This window comes from Bombus affinis, chromosome 11 (assembly GCF_024516045.1).
Source record: "Bombus affinis isolate iyBomAffi1 chromosome 11, iyBomAffi1.2, whole genome shotgun sequence".
Lineage (NCBI taxonomy): Eukaryota > Metazoa > Arthropoda > Insecta > Hymenoptera > Apidae > Bombus > Bombus affinis.
Genome location: NC_066354.1, coordinates 10,030,973 through 10,044,067, shown reverse-complemented (window position 1 = coordinate 10,044,067; position 13,095 = coordinate 10,030,973). Strand labels below are relative to the sequence as shown.

General features: G+C 41.7%; 1 long non-coding RNA gene across 2 annotated transcripts in view; it reads right to left on the bottom strand.

Annotated features, from left to right (window-relative positions):
• The window catches only part of LOC126921685 (uncharacterized), a 115,739-nt gene that overhangs the window by 48,769 nt on the left and 53,875 nt on the right, over positions 1-13,095 (bottom strand). Inside the window, exon 4 of one of the 2 annotated variants that reach the window (XR_007712506.1) lies at positions 10,302-10,748. The exons of the other annotated variant lie outside the window; for it this stretch is intronic. This is a non-coding gene — a long non-coding RNA (uncharacterized LOC126921685). Of the gene's footprint in view, positions 1-10,301; positions 10,749-13,095 lie in introns of those variants that run through there. 2 annotated transcript variants of the gene reach the window in all.

The following is a 13,095-nucleotide window of genomic DNA, read 5'->3' as shown; positions in this document are numbered from 1 at the left end:
TATTCAAATATCGTTGGTCGCATTTAATCAAACGTGTTTTAATAATATCCACGTGGAGAAAGTTTTATGGTCATTTCGTAACAAATATTATTTAACGAATGTATAGAAACGCAAACTTCATTTTTCCTACTATTCTTTATATCTACAGAAATATGGAAAAAAGAAAATACAAGGATCTACCTATAATATCGCCCTCGATAATTAAAACGTTCTACTATCATTTCAAAATATTCGAGAAAATTGAAGTTTTATTATCTTCTGCGACGATTATGTTTTTCTTCGTTCAATTTCAAACATTTAATCGCTATTTCATAACATCCTACACATACATACATATATAGAACTTTACTTAAAGGAGAAAACACACCGGCAGCTACAAATATTCTAGTATGCCCATCTCGAAAAATAAAAAAAAAAAAAAAAGAAATGTTAGGCATTTCAACTGAGGAAGGCCGTATATTTCATATAAAATACGAGAAAAGAGATCCAACTATCGTGTCTCGCGCAAGATACGAAAAGAGTATAAAAGTCAAGTATCAGATCTCAGTAGTTGTATTTTCTAAATATCAAGAAAATGCAAATCTTAACACGAGTACAAGAATAACTATGAATTCCAGGCAAAGTGTTTTCCGATTTATCGATCAGTGTCATAAATCTCCTCGTCATCGGAAGGTATTCTCGAACGCGCACTACGTCTTCTTAATGGCCGTCGATATTTGTGCGTTCCGATGCGAACCGCTACACTATAATTACTATACATAGCACCTGTTATTATAGTTCCAAGAGGAAAGCGCGTAGCGTAGACCCTAACGGTGTACGCTGTATGGGGTGTTTAACGGGAGTCTCGCGTGGCAGCCACGTGCCAAATGGTCCAATTTGATGGACGACAGTTGCGTTCTCCAATTAAAAATTATAACAGTTTTTTCCCTCATTTCGTTTCTCCTCTCGCCGCGGATAACGCAATTAGGAGCGCACCTTCGAGTGTGTGCCAAGAGGGCGGACCGTTCTCTTCGCATCCGCCGCGGCCTGATGCTTTTGATGTGTACGCTCGGAAGGGTTTTCGGGAAACAGTTTTTTTCCTCTTCTTCTTTCATTCCTTCCCTTGCGCCCGCCTTTCTTTCTACCTGGTTCACTCTGCTCCAGGGTGGCGAGGCTTTCTTTTTTAACGCGGCAGGCGGCAAGCGCACCGATGAAAACTGTCAGTCACAAATGGGAGCCTAGCGAAACCGCATTGGCAGAAGTCGGGTTTTTTAATTGGCGAGACCTACGCTCGCGTGGCAGAGGAAGCGCGTAAGTAAACGTCGAAAGCGGCGTATAGCTTCCGCCTCGTGACGGCGGACCGCGAGTTCTCCTTGTACTTTTAATCTTTTCCGCGTTGAATAAAGCAGGCTGAAAAACGTTCCTCCAACCTAGTTTCCTGTAATTTGAGTCTAATAAGTAAGGTCTCCGCTGTATTCAGAAAGGAGAAACCAGCTTTCTAAGCTCTGTTAACCGCTTCGAAGAATCAGCGCGGAAATGTATTTCAGCCTAAACCCCATTCGTGTTTCTCTCCTACCCTTTGAGCGTTAGCGTTCCGTTAATCGCGCCATAGGAAAACGAGGACGTCGATCTATCGGTGATTTAACAAAATTTTCAATTCTCAAAAATGAAATGCGTTTGACATTAACGCGCCTAAGACGTCTAATATTGAGACAAAATGGAAATCTCGTTAAGCTCGAGTCTTTCCATAGTCGTGTATTTCTTTGCCTGCGATCGTCTGCGACGGATGATCTAATTGTCGTTTTCTCGCAAATCGTCCAGTCGTTTTTTCCCTTCCATGCGAAGTCGATGTTCATGGATGTAAACGAAAACTCGATTTGCAATGTCCTCCAGTCTCATAAAGATGGGATTCCGCGAGTTTGATGGGATCTCCGGCTTCACCGCCCCTCCCTTTTGCCTTGTCCTCTTTTGTCCGACGCTCTCTATCGTAATTACTGAAAATTGCATTGGCGTTGAATTATATCGAAAAAGAGAGAATTCAGGGCTAATCGAGTTATACGATGAAAACCACTGGTGGTCAGCTAGCTTTACCGCCGGGGTTTGCATTCTGCGTCCCGAAGCCAGCCTGGGCCATGAAAGGGTTGAAATAAATCGCGATGCTGCGTTCGAGTTAACTTCTTGCGCGACTGATTACTTTGTCCCTTGTAATCATCTAGATGTCTACCTTCTTACGTAAAGAGGAATATTCGAAAGAAAAATTGAAATTCGTTTCGTTGTGTCTGATATCTACTGTCTTTTGTTAATACAAAGTTTAATCACTGAATTGTTGATGTGTTTATGAAAATGTATATTCTCACATGAATAATTAAAATACAAACTCTAGGCTCTATCGGTTAGATATTTTAACGATTGCTGTATTTTAGATATTCAACCTAACTTTCTGTATTATATTGTGAATTCTTTGCTTATCCATTTTCCCACGAACAGGTAAACATCCTTGGCGCAGTCTTCCCTTTGCCAAGTACCAAAACATTGAAAAAGCAAGAAACTACTATTATGAAACTAATACATCGGATACGATCTACTAAAACACGCTTCGATATCTATGAAAGAATATCGCTACTGTCGATACAGGGGAATAAACAGGTAAATATGTTTACGGTGAGGAAAATACAACGCATGTCTAGCGTGGCTGCGTGGCGGGTGTTTGGAAACGAGCAGTAACAACACGGCGATTTCTCGATTGGCATCGTCAACGCCTGACACTGGACAGAGGAGCGTGTCACGAGAACCGGAAGTTAGCTTCCAACTACTAAACCTCGGTACAAAAGTTTATGAGTTGTACACAGGATGGGCTTGAGTGGGTGGCGGTCGGAAGGGCGGCAAAAGGGGGTATGGGCAACGGGGGTGAGCAGTGGGGGATTCGAGCTGATGGGTCGGCAGAGAAGCGAGGAACGCGAGAGAAAGGGCAACAGCAGCACCAGCAACAGCACCGGTAGCAGCAGCAGCAGCAGCAGCACCGGCAGCAGCAGCAGTAGCAGCTACAGCAGCAACATTCGAGGAGGAAGATAGACGCATACGAGCTTTGATGTACGAGCTTGCGCCGCGAAAAGAGAGAACACGAGAGAGAGAGCGAGGAGGCAAGAAAGAGAGACAAAATTTTCGCCGGCAAGGGGATGAAATACGATTTTATTTGCCGCCGGAGCTCCCAGGCTATCCTCGATGGGGTTGGCAGTCCAATTGTCCAGTCGACTACTGTCCAGTACTGTACGTCCAGGATAATGAATAAACTTACGTCTTTTTAGAGAGATAGGGACGGAGATGCGGAGAAACAGAGACAAAAAAAGAAAGGGTGGGGACCGGCAATTTTATACCAGGCAGAAGAACATAATTATTATTTTTATCACGTCGCTATTTTTGTGCAATTGTGTATATATATATATGTATTTTTTTTTTGTTTTACCTTGTTGCGCTTGCTTTTTATTTTTATTTTTTTTTATAGATGATAACCGGACGCGAGCGTGTCACAATATTCGCGAGCACGTAATGCGTTATAAATTTTACATTTGTCGCTGCCACAGGTTTCTAGGGGAAGCGCTTTTTGCAAGCCTGTGGAGCACGCGGCTGTGCCACCGCAATATATGATATGGAAGTATGTAAAACAAAATTCTGAAGAATAACACAGAGCAGGAATGCTGCAGAGAGATAAGTGAATCTCTGAAAATATTGAAACACCGATACGAGAGCGCGGGTTGGTAATAATTTTTCGGAATTTGTGTATCTTTTCCCCCCTGTAGGAATATTCCTATGCTAGTCGACTCGACTAATTGCAAATATTTTTTTTTCATATTGACATTGCCGTTACGCAAAAAACACTCTTATGGATACTTTCTCAAGATACAACATATCTTCCGACTTTACGAATCGTTTCATTTCCATAAATTCTTTTTAAATCGCACGATCCCTTTAAACATTAAAATGAAACAAATCTTTTGCGTGAGATTCGCATCTCAAATTTTAGGAAGGCGACTTTGACATTTTTATGTTTCAGCATCAACGAGCTCCGTTTGATGGAATTTTACGCGTCATTTTAATTAATTGCGTGTCTCGCGTAACAACGTGCCATTCCTGGCTAGAACAATGCCGGTGGAAAAAGCGTTTCTTCGCCGGCGAATTTCGAGGAGTTTTCCCGGAAGGACTGACATCGATTGCCTTTCATCCGACGATTCCAATCATTTTCCCCTGAAAATCCGAAGCTCGCGAGAAAGAGCGCCGGTCTGTGAGCAGGGGTCTGGTCCATTTCCGGTGGGGCCGGTTGTTTACGGTCACACATCTCGCGCTCAACCGCGCGATGTTACTCGAAGGCGCATCGGTCACTTTACGTGGAAATTCGCATTAACCTTCGAGGGGGACCTTTGTCGAAATAAAAGTGCAACGTGAAAAGAAAGACGAAAAAGGGCGTCGGATAGAGGGAGAGAGAAAAAGAAAAATTGCCAAAGGGAGAGAGAGAGAGAGAGAGAGAGAGAGAGAGAGAGAGAGAGAGAGAGAGAGAGAGAGAGAGAGAAGAAAGAAGTACGGATACATATATGGAAAGGTAATGTTCCCTCTCCAGGGCGCATGCACCAGTCTTCATCCTCTCTATCTCTCGTCGAGCCTCCCTTTTTCTCTGTCGCTCGCACGTAAGCGTCAGTGAGATTTATCTGGCGATGCGAGATCGCGAAACGCGAGGGTTGCATGCGTGCAGGTGCATGTGGAATGTATATGCACCGTGGTAACCGGTCACGTGTGTGAGTGCGTGCATGTGTGGAGAGGGAAACAGAGAGAGGGTGGCTGTGTGTCCGGCGAGCATCGAAGAGGGACGGAGAAAGGATAGGGTCGGATAGGCCGTTAGTGGAACGACGTTGCGAAAGAGAAGGGCGATCAGGGTGCGAGCGGGACAGCTTCCAGTCCGTTTCTCTCGAACGCGGAAGGGTGAGTCGGATGAGGAACGAGAAGGACCAGAGGTGGGCCAGCTCGGCGGAGGTGGAGAAGGACGATAACGGAGAGGAGAAACAGGAGGATATGGGAATAGAATGAGATATGCGGATAGAGAGAGGCCCGAACGAATGAACGAACGAACGAACGAACGAATACCGGCACCGGCAGCAAAAGAGAAAGACCGTTGGATAGAAAGAGGAGATGCAGAGAGAGTGCAGGAAAATCGGGGGAAAGAAAGAGGTGGACGAAACACGAGAGGGACAGAGGTAGAAGGTTGATTCGGAGCGGAGTAGAAGCGAGGTGGAACGTGGTGCAAAGGAGATGGAAATGTGCAGGCGGCAGTGCGTCGAACGAGGAGAGGCAGGAGCTGACCAAAAAAAAAGGAAAAAGGACGGACGCTTCAATTCATTGATCGCCCGGCACGGTCCGAGCGGCGACGCGCGGGGTAAAATAAAAAACGCGGCTAGGCTAGCAGCAGGCTGTGGAGGAGGGGGCTACTGCCAGTGGCACAGGTGGAGGTGGAGGACAAGCCGAAGGGCGTTGCGAAAAATCTCCGCGCAAAAAGTGCGCACGCCACCCTCCGTCCCCTCGTCCTCGCATTCCAGGAGCATGGTTGCTGGAGGATGGAATCTGACCAAGGGGGAGAGGCTGGGCGACGGCGGCACTGCCGGCTAAGCCGAGGTGGCGGGAGGTGAGGCGAGGTGGAAAAAAGGCGAAGAATTTACGTACGACAGAAAATCAGCAAACTCGATCTAACGCGTACTCTCTTTTTCTGCACCTCTGCGCTTGCGTCTCACCGTTCGTGAAACGGTCCGATCTTGTGTTTTCTCCTTTTTTCGCAATTTCAGAGCTGTCAGCTAATACGCGCACGTACCCTATGAACTACGAACTGAAAATCTTTTTTGATCTCGATAATCGAAATGCCAAATAGGCATTATCACCGTGGTTCCGTTTCCGTTCTTTTTGTCTACCTTCTTCCACGTTCTTTTCCACGTCGATTTTCCTCCGCCAACCCTCTTTTCACCTTCCCTTTCTTTCGTTGTTTCGAACTCCTTCTCCTCTACTCGCGTGCACGGTTGCTTCTTCCGTTAATAGCTTTCCGCCGACCAACGATAATCACGGTCGCGCGATAGCAAATAACGTTTAAACGCGCATTGACACTCGATGCAAAATATTTTAACGATGATAAACGCGACACCGATAAACGCGTACAACTGCATGCTCTAACGATGAGAATTATGAGCGGAAAAATTCGGCCAAGTGTCGACGCTGCTTATTTAAAAATAATCAGTTGATTAATTTGTCGTGTGACAGGAGCATAACCATAAACCACGATCTCCTATATCAAGATTATTTCGTCGAATCATTTCTTCCTACATTTTCTAATCGATGCAAGTCTAAAATTTAAATTCATAAAATCCACAGTAATCTGATTGGAAATATTACTTTACGTGTATCAACCAACTTTCTATAATTTTAAAATTATTTCACTGTCTTTATTGGCTTTAGTCCTTAATATCTGAAGTTCTGACTATCCCAAACCAAACAGTTTCAGAAAATAAAACAATTTCTTCGCGGGAAGAATAAGAGTACAACGCAGAGAAATATTTATGGTAGTTCGTCAGGTTTGTGAAAAATGCCTATCAAAATCGCCTATTCGCCGTGAGCGGAAGAGATTGAAAACATCGCTCGTTAAACGTGATTTTCTTTGATCGAAGGGGTAAGCAGATGATCGCTGGTCACATCTGCCCCTCCTACGACCGAATTGAAATTCGAAGGGTACGTGGAAGATGGAAACGAATGTCTTGGAGGAAGTCGAAGAACGCACAATATCCTATTTTCCGTTCCACTTGAGCGGCTGCTCGCGGAATAACCCGCCGGTTAGGAACATCTGTATTTTGGAAAAGGCCTTTTTGCATTTCGGAGACAGATGCAAATGAAAGGGTTCTTCCCGGATAGACGAATGCAAAGGAATCGCGGCTTTGCTCTGCTGGGCCCTTTTGCGAATCCTTTTCATCGACAGCAGTTCACATTCTCCTCTCGATGTGTATGATGCATCTGTCTCGCAAACAATATCCTGCGATTTCGCTCTCAAATTCACTCGTGATTCGCTGCGGTCATTGTGCTCTCGATCCTCTCTGTTTCTCTCTCCCTGCCACTCTCGGAATTCTGTCTTGCAACAAGGAGTAACCCCTTCGCTACCCCTTGTGCAATTCTTTCGGCTCATGAAAACCGCCGGCGAATGACTCGAGCAAAAATGTTTCGCGGAAGATCGTCGCAGTCGAAATCCTTCAGGATGGGAACGTTTCGAAGGTACTTGGAGATTAACGTGTGCAAGGATTAAAAGCTTCCAGAAGGGGAGTATTATAAAAGTTTCGCTTATGTAAATTATTTCACTTGTCTTGTGGATCTATTAGTTTACTCCTATTGTGTCGTGTATACGCTACTCATAAAGTGCCTGTTTTTGATTTGATTCGATTAAAAGCTTGTGGAACGGTAGTCAGAAATGACCATTGACTAATATTTTTTGTAATACTAACGTCGTTTGATTTGATAAATGTAATGATCTTTATCATAGTTGTCACATAAGAAACCTCTGCAGTAGAAGTCGTACTATGTTTTAGATTTAAAAATAATTATGTGTCGTGGTTTGATAAGAAAACGCTTGTACAAGAGTGATGTCAAAAATCCTGATATTTAGCTCAAAGAATTAAATCATGGTCAAGACATTCACATCACGGAACTTTTACGAACCGTGGAAGAGTATGCGCGGTATAATGGACAAGAATAATTGACGCTTTGAAATTGAAGGGTGGGGTCAGGAAAAATACGAGTCGCGACATATTTATACAGACGTTCAAATATTCAGCAGACGCGGGAATGGAGGATGTTTACACTGTTTGTAAAGGAAATGAAATGTCATGTTGGCGGACGAGCGCAGTTATGCTCCAACTCACGGTAATTAATTATTTCTTTCAGGTAAACTTGATTATTCTAACATGTGCTTTCTTCGCGTCTAAAAATGTGCAGAGTTAAATCTTCTCCGTAAGCAGATAATTTCATAACAAACAACGTGTAAGAATATTAAATTTTCATTCTTCAATTTCTAACTATAATCCATAACATTCCAGAAGAATTGTTAAAGTACCAAAACTTAAAAATTGATAAACGTAAATTAAGGAAACTATTCTGTAAAAATGATCAATTAACAAAGCTAATTTTATATTTATGCAAATTCATATTTTTATGAAATTTATTAATATTTATCGTTGCACTACAATAGAACTAAAGAAATGGAATTTAAATAAAAATTTCTTTCATCCTCTATATATATTATAATCTTACTTTATTTTTAATTTCTAATCTTTTTTTGTATTTCTGCATACCGTATGCAATAATAATCGGAAACTGAAGGAAAAATATCAGAATGGACAAAATATAGTTTTTTATTGTTCCATGTGACGCGAATTAATTTCGTGCAATTGAACAAGAACGGTTTAATTGATCTCTTTAGAAGGGGAAGTACCACCGTGGACGTGTTATTTCTTTTTTCTCCGGACCTCATCTTTCAAGTGCAAACGCGACTCGCGTGCCCTGACAGATGCGAGGAGATTGGGAATGGTAGAGGTACTGTGGAGCACCCTTAGTCAGGGGCGCGGAAACCATCAGGTAATAACAAGGATCCCAGTACGCTATTCTTTGGCTAGCACGTGAATTTTACTCTGATTTATACAAATGCCTGCCTATTCAAACGCAACTTTCCTCGTTGATTTCGTTATTGCTCTTCTTAATGTTTTAATGATTTCTCTTAACTTTTTAGCTTACTTATACGCATATTATATAAGATGGACCGAAAATCGTGGTTCAAACGTGGTCAAACGTGCAAATTCTGTGACTCAGAATAAGACGAAGATCGAAAATAACAAAACTGAATTGAACTGAATTGACTGATTTTATTTTCGAGAAAATCGATCGTGTTTAATCCAAATCTAACGTCGGTACACGTATACTCGAGAAATATTTCAGTTCAATATTCTCCAAAACGATGCAGTTAGAAAGTAGCCAAATGCACGTATGCTGAACTGTACCACGAATTTCTATACATTGCAGAATTAAATAAGAAAACCTGTCCCTAAAATTTACATCTAAAAATAAGAGTATCACGGTAATGATGTAACTTTGGAATTTGTTAACATGCCTATCTGGCGAATGAAGGAATCCTTATTACGACGTACGGAGTCTCAATGTCTTGGGTTTAATTTCCGTTGAAAACAGGGAGACAAAAGATGCGCGTACAGCGAGCGAGCCTTGAAAAAAAACTGGGAAAGACAGTGGCATCCGAGCTTTCATTAGCGTGTCTACTTGGGAGATTAGTACGCTTTACCGCGTGCCTCTGTCTTTGTCTCCTTTCCTCTTTCGCGTCTCTGTCGAGAAGAAAGGCATGCACTCAGCGGCCTGCAAGCTTTGAGGATGGACTCTCGGACTTTGCTTCGTCTCTATCGGACAGCCAGGGGAGACACTGGTGAAAAAAAAGAAGCCGGATCGAGGCTTACGCCGAGTTCCACTGCTACGCGATATTTTCGCAAGTCATCAGTCCACCGTTCAAGTTAAACTTTCCAGATGCTTATGAAAGTACCTACGATCGCGAGTCGACGGATCATAATGGAAACCAGGTTGAACGAAGCTTTTGTTTGCGTCGTCCATCGGAGATTTCAATTCCTCTCTTTCAAGTTACACGTATTACGTAAGAACGTAGTCGTGGAAAGAAGTCAAATACTACCATAATAGAGGATCTAGTTATACGTCATGGTAAAAGACTGAATGTCAATCAGCTTTGTCCGCTTCTTTTTAAAATAGATGAAAGACTATGATATTCTTGTTCAAAGTGAGCTACCGATAAAGATAAGTAAACTACTAATGCATTCTCTTATGGTACTCAGGTTACGTGGAAAAGTATATAAAACTTGCAAAGCAAACTTCTCGTTATACGTAAGAAGTATTTGAAGCATGAAACTAAAGCTAGATTCTATTTGTTTAGTTGCGTTTACAAAAATACGATCTTGCGCAAAACTCTTGCTGTATCCGATACTTCCGGAAGAAATCATACATGCATAACAGTGAGAATATTTGATTTACCCTTTACTACATCACTACACCTATTCCCGATATCAGAAGGAACCTATGTAAACAATTCTTACAGTGATAAGAATAGATGGTCCAAATTCTAAACAGAGAAAAGATACTGTGGCTTCATCCCGAATGTCACCACGGGTGTGAATTGGCGGTGCGGCTGCGGTCATACACGCGATCACCGATCGTAAATCTTCGTTCCATCGAGGACTCACCTTAGATGATCGGTGGTAGACAGAGGGGGCCCTACGTCACCGTGAGCGGCAGCTGCCGGTACGTCATACTTTTTCTTTGTCTCAAAGGACCCTTCTCTTCAGTCGGTGCTCTTTGGGGCACAAACGGGGGCCACGCGCCCGCGGCAGATGTCCCGTGACGCATGCCCCTTCATTCCTGCGTATTACGTACTTATACTTGGAGCTCGTTCGTGCAAGGCGTGTAACACGCGACCGACCGACCGACCACCGATCGATCGATATGCATATGCACGATTCTTTCGGCGTTCGTGCACGCGCGCGCTCCTGCTCGCCTCGAAGAATGCGAACGCCGATTGAAGGAGGGCCAACTCTTGACTCTTTGATGGATTGCACGCATGCTGAGCCAACCCTTTGCGCAACCAATCCCGTGTTTTCCGGATGGTCAACGACACACCAGTTTTATGGTTTCTGTAGAGGCACGTGTTTGCATTGATAATGGTTCGAGATTGGTGAAGGTGGCAGGAAAATATTTGTATGATAATTATAATGATACAGATTGAAATTAGCACGCAAGCTTGGAAAATAGGTTGTTAAATATTATTCGATGAAGTTCTATTACGATCAGAAGGTTTTGAAAATACGTGTTTATATAAAATGATATACTTTTATGTAATTCTGTATGAGTCGATTACTAACTGTAAAATGAAAATAGGACACTTGACAAATATTTTAATTCTAAGTACTATTTGACTTTCTCCGTTATTTGAAACGTCAGATGAGATAGGGTCACTGGCCGTCTATTCTGGTTTTCGTTTTGAGGCGGAAAGTGTAGGATACAGTTAGCCGAAATTCATTTTTGTAATATCTCTGTCATAATCCTCATTTATCCCCAAATTTTCGAAGCTTATTTGTATCGAAACAAAAATACATAGTAAAAATCGATGACCTGACTTACATCGAATAATGAAATATAATTGCGTCCATTATCCTTATCTTAATTCGTTATACTTTCCTACATTTTGGAATCTATAACGTGAAAATGGGAGATTAGCTAAAACTGAAACCGAATTAATTTGTGCCCAAGTTTCCAATATAGGACCAATCGTAAGAGTAACGCAAAATCGTGTAACAACATAAATAGAATTATTAAAAGATTGGTGTATTAAAAATTTCAGAATCTTTAAGAAATCGTTAGAAGATTAAATAGATATAAAACATCTGTAAATACTGCGTATAAAAATTGAAAAGAAATATTTATAATCGTAGAGACTCATCGATCTTAGAAAGTACATTTCCAAAAGAAAATTCCATTCCCAACAAAATGATGAAATTGATAGAAAAGAATGTTGCAACAATTTCGACTTATACAAGTGTTTTGTTGCAATGTAATATTCTATTTTAACGGGTTCGCGTGGTTGGGAACGTGTTTTACTCGAGTCTTTTGACGCTGATTGAACGACGACTTTGAAATGGATGTCAACGCGCTCGGAAAAGTCTGACTCGTCTCTTCGGATGTGAATGTTCTTTGTAAACAGCAGAAATCACGCACAGGCTTTCTGGGCGTGCTGAGAACAAGTAAGTGTGCGTGCATATATCTCCAGAAACCGCCTAGCACGATAACTCCGAGCCGTGTGATAAAGAACAATTTAACGGTCTTGTTAAAGATACGAAATACGCCTACTGCGATAAAAGTGAGTGAGCCAGCGTGTTTCGATCGTTGAAACGTAATATGTACCAAGGATATCGAACCACTGTGTCAATAAGAATATAATGCAGTGCCTTTGAAAGTACGAAAACAACATGATTTTGATAGACATAGGTAATAATTTACGCAAATGCGAGATTTTATAAGTTACGTCGTTCTCTGTTTATGTAGTTTTGAATATTCGCGTATTTGTTCTAAGAAAATTTACTTTTATGAATCAATTCGATCATCTCAAGTTAGAGAATTTAAGGATTTTTATCCTGACTTTAATACATTGTCATTTTCTTATTGCTGGAAACTTATATCTTATTCTCAGATAGAAACATTATTTTAAAAGTATGTTTAACTTTCAAATATTGCAATTTATTTTATTATATGTGTAGATTAAAAAATGTTCGTGCCTCAAATTTGGTAATCTTTTCCCCATTTTTAACGACTATCGGTAATTTTTAATTTTAAACTGTGCAAAAACGAAAATATTTAACAGAGAACGTAGCACACGTGATAAAGGAGATTTTTATCTTTTATACGTTTCGCGTAAAAATCAATTCGTATAGAAACTGTGAAAGACGTGTAAAAGGAAACCTCGTGAATCGACAAAACCACGCTATCGATTCAAGCAAATTTTTATAGAACAGCTTTTGCCACTGGAAGAAAGCAAGTTGTTGCCAAACTGACTGGCATAATTAACTGTAATTTAGAAAACCCGGTAATTATCCCTACCATCCTGGTACTTCGACGAACTTCCTAACGTATCGAAGCGATAAACGACCATAAGGCGCGCGTGACTTTCCGCGTTTGCCATCCAAAGTTCGCGACTTCTCGTTTCCGTTTTTCACCATCGATTGCCAAGATAAAAAGGCGGCTAGAATCGGTCGATGTTTCCAATCAAAACGTTTATTTCAACCTTGCTGATTCAAGAAATAATTAATTATACGAAGGATCGCAGAACGTGAAAAACGGTTTTCCATTAATCAAGGGTTGCTTTGAGACGCGCGCGGCAAAGTTCCAAGCGAAATCGAAATCGATGTATAGGCATTCGCGTAAACTTTCCAATCAATAGGGTGAGATGGCCGCTTGCATTCGCGCTGGCCACGAAATTAATTTCAC